The sequence below is a fragment of the Mytilus californianus genome, unplaced genomic scaffold (genome assembly GCF_021869535.1).
Source record: "Mytilus californianus isolate M0D057914Y unplaced genomic scaffold, xbMytCali1.0.p SCAF_20, whole genome shotgun sequence".
NCBI classification, from domain to species: domain Eukaryota; kingdom Metazoa; phylum Mollusca; class Bivalvia; order Mytilida; family Mytilidae; genus Mytilus; species Mytilus californianus.
In genome coordinates, this window is record NW_026262669.1 from 7,620,418 (window position 1) to 7,627,648 (window position 7,231).

The following is a 7,231-nucleotide window of genomic DNA, read 5'->3' on the forward strand; positions in this document are numbered from 1 at the left end:
TGTATGCCATAGGTCTACTATATTCGGTGTATGGAATGATTGTAAGGTGTACATGTCTAGCGGGCAGGTGTCATCTGACCTTGACCTCATTTTCATGGTTCAGTGGTCAAAGTTAAGTTTTTGAGTTTTGGTCTTTTTTTCTAATACTATATGCAATAGTTCAACTATATTTGGTATGTGCGTACCTTGCAAGGTCCTCATGCCCGTCACACAGTTTTCACTTGACCTCGACCTCATTTCATGGATCAATGAACAAGGTTAAGTTTTGGTGGTCAAGTCCATATCTCAGATAATATAAGCAATAGGTCTAGTATATTCGGTGTATGGAAGGACTGTAAGGTGTACATGTCCAACTGGCAGGTGTCATCTGACCTTGACCTCATTTTCATGGTTCAGTGGTTATAGTTAAGTTTTTGAGTTTTGGTCTGTTTTTCTTATACTGTATGCCATAGGTCTACTATATTTGGTGTATGGAATGATTGTAAGGTGTACATGTCTAGCTGGCAGGTGTCTTCTGACCTTGACCTCATTTTCATGGTTCAGTGGTCAAAGTTAAAGACCAAACAGCCTATTGTTGATGCGCATCAACTAACGCAACTTGGTAGTGACATAAAAGCTCTATGACGTTGTTTCTAGCCATGAAAAAAACGTCAATTAATAACGTCCTATTTCGCGTTTTTCACGGATTCCAACATGGTGTACGCTTAAAACTACGTCTTCCAAGAAAATTGGAATTAAGCATCGCGCTGATACCTAGTGGAAATTAAACACAAATGGACACAAAAGATACTACACTATCTGTAACCTCCGTTCTATTAAAAATAATAATAAAAATATAAATTTTGAACTCAGCTTTTTACATTTGCGCCGAACTGCATTTCACTTTTTTTCTTTCACTTGCCGATTTTTTCTTTCATTTGCGCCGATTGTGTACAGGTAAATTATAGGTGAAAGTTATTTTTTTTATTTATCATATAAACCTCTTCCGTTAGCCAGTTGTACATATGTTATGAATTGTCAATTACAACATGTATATAGCTGTTGTCCCCTTCTCACAAAGGGGACGTGGGAGTAGAATTTCGAGCAGGATAAGTCAATTTAAAAGATATTTGTGCACTCTGTTTACATCCACTAAAATCACGGAGTAAAATTCTATTTACAGCATTTCAAAGCACCACAATAAAATCCATAAAAATGTAATACTAGTACAATGAATTCTTATCTTGTCGAGAATTTATATGCCACACATCTGATATATTCCTTTCTTTTCATTTCATCTTTTCTATACTTGTTGTACTTGCCAACAACGAAGTCCATCTTTTCTTTCATGTGTCAAAACGAAGTTCTCGAACAATATGACCAAAATTATCTTAAACATAAGGGAACACTGTTTATATCCATATATTACAATGCAATATACGTTCTAGGTTTACTACATGTACATGTAGTTACTCGTATAGCAAATATAGTATCGGGGCTAGTGATAAAAAAAAATTGGCGCTAATGAAAGAATCAAATCGGCGCAAATTAAAGATCGATTTTTTTTTTAAATCGGCGCAAATCTCTTACGCCCGTGTAACTTTACACTGGTAAATTTATATGACTAACGCTTAGAACTTTAGCTTGATATGTGATTTTCAAAATTGAGTTTTCAGAAGGTTAGGCCGATAAACAATACTTTCTAGAAGTTTCGATATACTGGCAACGTATGCATATTGAGATTAACTTATTTCTTTAAGATTTTCGTAAAATAATGGTGATCTTGCAATGAAGTTAAATTTTATCTATACTGCTTAATTGACAAAATCTTATAGTAAAAATAAAAATGATAAAGGTTCATTGTCTTTTGTCATTTGTTTCATTTCAAATTGCCTCAAGGAGAAATGATAAAGATTTCGCCCAATCTCATAGAAGCTTAAGGCAAAAAATATAAGAAATTAATATACTCAGTGAATGTGAATTAAAATAAAAATTTACAGTTTTTAAAACTAAACTTGTTGTAAATTTAACTTATGACAAAAACAATTGCTTCAAGAATAAGATCCAACATAAAATTTCTCACTTTCAAAAAGCTACAATGACCGGAAAAATTGAAAACAAATTTCGATTTTCAATGCCGGCAATCTATACATACCTTGTCTTTGTTTTTATTTCCAAAATGAGCTATTTAGATTCATAATATTTCATCCTGTTTTGAGAAATACTTTATAGTTTTCAACGGAAAATTATTTCTTAGATTCTAAATCAATTTTTGAATTAAAAACTTATTTGTTTTATATTTACTGTCTCGTTTATTCAAAACACGTGAGGTAGTAATAACGGGGATCGTATTTTATAATAGGTTAAACGGATGTAAAACGTTTTAGAATCAAAAACTTTAATTCATATATTATACCTATAATTTTAATTTTCTTATATTTTAAATATTCAGAAATAATGAATCCACAAACTAGATGGAATAATTTGTATACGCTCGTCTTAATCGGAACACACATACTGGTATAAAGAAGTCCGTCCATGCTAATGTGTGTCCGTCTGTCAACAGTAGCGAAAGAGTGCGCTAGGGCAAAGTTCTGAAATTGACGCGACAAAAAATAGTCAAATAGTCTGTAAGTTAACCAGTGTCATCTTTCATTTCTCTTTTTATTTTCAATGATTTTGCTAATGAGAGGGAGAGGACAAAAACATACTTTCCTTTCTAAAGCGTCGTAAAAGAAAGGTTATTTCGAACAATTTTTCATTCCGACGGATGGTGTTTCTGAAGGTTAATTTTGTGCGGCAACAACATCATGAGATCTGATACTGATACATACATGTGATCTCTTGTATAACCGGATAATAAAGTAGGTGAATATAGTTGTTATTTTTGATTCTTGAAAATTTAAATGTGGGTTTCAAACATCCAATTTGCAATTTTTTTCAAATAGTGCGCCAGCAAGGAAAACTTGTACTATGACGTCAGATTCAATGTTCTGAAGAAAGACAACTCTTTTCTTCAAAACGAACGAGAAAAAAAACATGAAAATTAATCATAACTTTTTTGAAAGGTCGGTGACATATACATTTTTTTGCTTTATTTTGAAGAGTACACATGGCACTTTCCTTCTTGAAATTTTTATGAAAAAATCACTGGTAGATATTTTTTAATACTTGAAACGTTTTTCATTCTTGTGTTTTATTTTTGGCGGGAATGAAATAAATCATATTTTTTAAGATCAAAACAATAAGAGTCTTAAACTCTTGAACCTATAATTGATACACTACAAACCAGTAAAAGTCTGAAATGGCCTATATCTGTACTCGACTGTACTGATTTTTACTCGACCAGTCTGAATTGGTCTGAATTTTACTGGACATTACTCGACCCCAGTCTTAACCATACTCGACTGTACTGATTTGTACTTGACCCTTATATTTGCCATTGAAAATAGTCTGAACTATTACTCGACCAGTCTGAAACAGTCTTAACCCATTCTCGACCTGTACTCGACCTATTTTTTCAGTCTAAACCATACTCGACCAAAGGTCTGAACAGTACTCGACCAGTCTAAACCATACTTGACCAAATAACCTTTACTTTTTTTTAATTTTAACTGTTAAAATAAATTTCTTTTTAACTGACATGACAACAGCCACAATAAAATAAAGATATATATATACATAAACAGATTTTTTCATCCTTACATGATTCTCAGATTTATCAAATAGAGATAGTTAAATCAAATTATCTTATATAATAATTTAATTATATTAATTTTAAAGGTTTAGAGTTTTGTTAAAAAAAAAAGTTTTTTTTACCTTAAAACCACACCTATACTGAGGGTAATAAAACCTTATTAAGGTGCTTCTTGTTTGGCATGTTTTTTTTTTTAAAACTTAATTTTTCTAAATTCCTAAATAAAAACTACATAGGTTTCATGGTTACATACAATAGTTATACAATTATCTTTTTAATGAGGCAACAACAGCCAACAAAATCACAATTGTTAAACCTTATATTGGAAATAAATATTTTATTATAATTTGGGATATATTATATATAATATATATATCAAAAAGGGATAAAAAATTAAAGAAATTAATAAAATTGTTCTTCTGATTAGTGGTGAAGTATTAAGTAATACCTCCTGCTTGGGGCAAACTCATTAAAAAGATCACACCTGGTCAGAGAGTATTAAATTCTTAATAACATTCATTCAAAATTGCAACATCCTGTTTAACTTAAATCACAAGGCCTTTTGAATTCACTAGATAAGTAATACACGAGTTTAAGAAAAATAGGGCTTTCTTTTTACCTGTAAAACACACATGTACTGAGGTAATTAAACCTTATTAAAGTGCTTCTTTATGCCATGTCTTTAATTTTGACAAAAGTTATTTAAATTTAATTGAAATAAATTTTTTCTGCAACTTTGGAACACATTTCCTTTTTTAAAAGGTTATCAAGGATTACTATGGAAGTTCTATTATCATGATATTAAATTCTTGGTTTTACAAAACAAGGGTGTCATTTTTTAAATTTATTAAGTTGCTTTATATACTATTTTATATATATTTTAATAAAAAAAAAGTTCACTGCATTATTAACTAAACTCAACTGACACCATAAATCTATACATGTACTAGGCTTAAGTTAATGGTTAATACTGTCCAGTAACCATAAAATATATCTGAAACATTCAAAAAATTTTGAATAACATTGAAAATATAAGTCACAATTCAGTTTTGAGATTATTTGATCAGCTTGTTTTATCTTTATTTTAAAGGTGATACATATATGTAAGTGTTGATGAATATGGTGTTGAAGTTATATTATGTTTATTGTGAAATTTTGGTTTCAATGCTATATTGAATACATTTGTAATTTCAAATTGTTGTTGAAATTTCTAGCCAGGGGAAATAGCTGTTGTTAAAAACAGTTCCTAAATTGATGAAAAACAATAGATAGATACAAAAAATAGGTCTAGTTTGGTTAAGACTAAATTGGTCGAATATGGTTCAGACTAGGTCGAGTATGATTCAGACTAGGTCGAGAATGGTTCAGACTAGGTCGAGTATGGTTCAGACTAGGTCGAGTATGGTTCAGACTAGGTCGAGCATGGTTCAGACACGTATAAAATGGTTAAGTACTAGTCGAGTAAAGGTCGAGTAGAAGTTCAGACTGTTAAGTATGGTTCAGACTACAGTCGAGTATTATTAAGTAAATTTCAGACCAATTCAGACTGGTCGAGTAAAAATCAGTACAGTCGAGTACAGATATAGGCCATTTCAGACTTTTACTGGTTTGTAGTGATAGACACAAATCTACTGTTTAACATGAAGCAAGAATTATGCTTGTAGTTTTGATATAATGGGATTTTTTGAGAGTTTAAATAACAAGCAAATATCATGTTAATATTCGGGAAAACATGAAACTGAGGTTGCTATAGTGACAAAACTAAGTCGGTGACCCCCAATTTTTTTTATCATATTTTGTTCCTCAAGTCATCAAATACCTTCACACAAAATTTTAAGGAAAAATCACTGGTAGAACTGAATAGGCTGTTTGGTCTTTAAGTTTTTTAGTTTTGGTCTTTTTTTCTAATACTATATGCAATAGGTCATCTATATTTGGTGTATGGAAATATTTTATGATGTACCTGTCAGTCTTGCAGGTTTTATTTGACCTTGACCTCATTTTCACGGTTCATTGCTCAGTGTTAAGTTTTTGTGTTTTGGTCTGTTTTTCTTATACTATAAGCAATAGGTCAACTATATTTGTTGTATGGAAGGATTGCAAGCTGTAGTACATGTCTGCCTGGCATTGTTCATCTGACCTTGACCTCATTTTCTTGGTTCATTGGTCAATGTTTAGTTTTCTTGGTTAAGTCTGTATCTTAGAAACTATAAACAATAGGTCAACTATATTTAGTGTATTGAATGATTGTAAGGTGTACATGTATTTCTTGTTTGGTTTATATGACCTTGACCTCATTTTCTTGGATCATGTTAAGTGTATGTGATAGTTGTAGTAAAGCTTTATATTTAGGACTATCAACATAATATCAATGATTAGTAAAGAAGGCGAGACATTTCAGCGTGTGCACTCTTGTTACTCAGCCGTTCTAAATAAATATGGAATTTACTCAAAATTATCTGACCCCTTTCTGAATCACAGTCAACTGTATTGTAATATTGTACTCAAACCTAACCTGAATCATATTGAAAAGTCTTAAGTACTACTTGACCAGACCCAATAGTAGCATGTTATTTAAAAAAAAACATTTTCCCTTAAATAAACATCACTTTTATAATAAATTCTATTATTTATTGTATTATAAAAACTACACAATCATATTTTAAGATGACCAGTGGCGGATCCAGGATAGGGCGTATTGTTATGACCCTCAGAAATATGAATTATATGGAAAATTGAATTGTTAGCCCTCTTATGTGTACAATTCTTACCAGATTTCTTATGAAACCTTTATCATAGGTCTATCAGAAATGTTTCGGACAAGTTTAAAATTAAGTGTCAATCAAATATTTTTAAAAGAGTTATGCCCCTTGGATATATCAATTATGTCAGAAAATGCATTGCATTTGCTTTCAAACCTTCATTTCTCTAAGATATTTAAAAACAAATTATTTTATTGCTCTTTATTTTAAAGATTTCATAAATTATTCAAGTTAAACAATATATTAAAGCAGCACCATAGTGTCATAAGGCCTTAACAAAATGAGCTTCTTCTTTTTCTTTTTCTGTATGTATATCATTCTGTTTCTGAACACCAAGAAGTTTCTTGTAGCGGAATGAAGTTATGTTCATTATACAAGTCCTCACTAAGTCCTCACAGAGATATGCATGTATACTGTACACTACCCTATTCCAAGGTCAAGGATGTTTGCTCCTCTGTTTCAAAAATAACAAGCCTTTTAAAAGACTCAATAATCTGATAGTATAAATATAAATAACAGAACTTAAAAAACAGAAAAAAACGAAAGGGGCATGTCCTTGTTTTTTTTAGATATAATCATTTGAAAATTTGGTGAGAAATAAGTCTCTCTAGATTTCTCTTACATTTAACACTGACACCTTTCTTTTTTATGCCCCACCTAGGGGCATTATGTTTTTCGGTCTGTTCGTCTGTTCGTCCGTCTGTCCCGCTTCAGGTTAAAGTTTTTGGTCAAATCAGGTTAAAGTTTTTGGTCAAGGTGATTTTTGCTGAAGTTGAAGGCCAATCAACTTGAA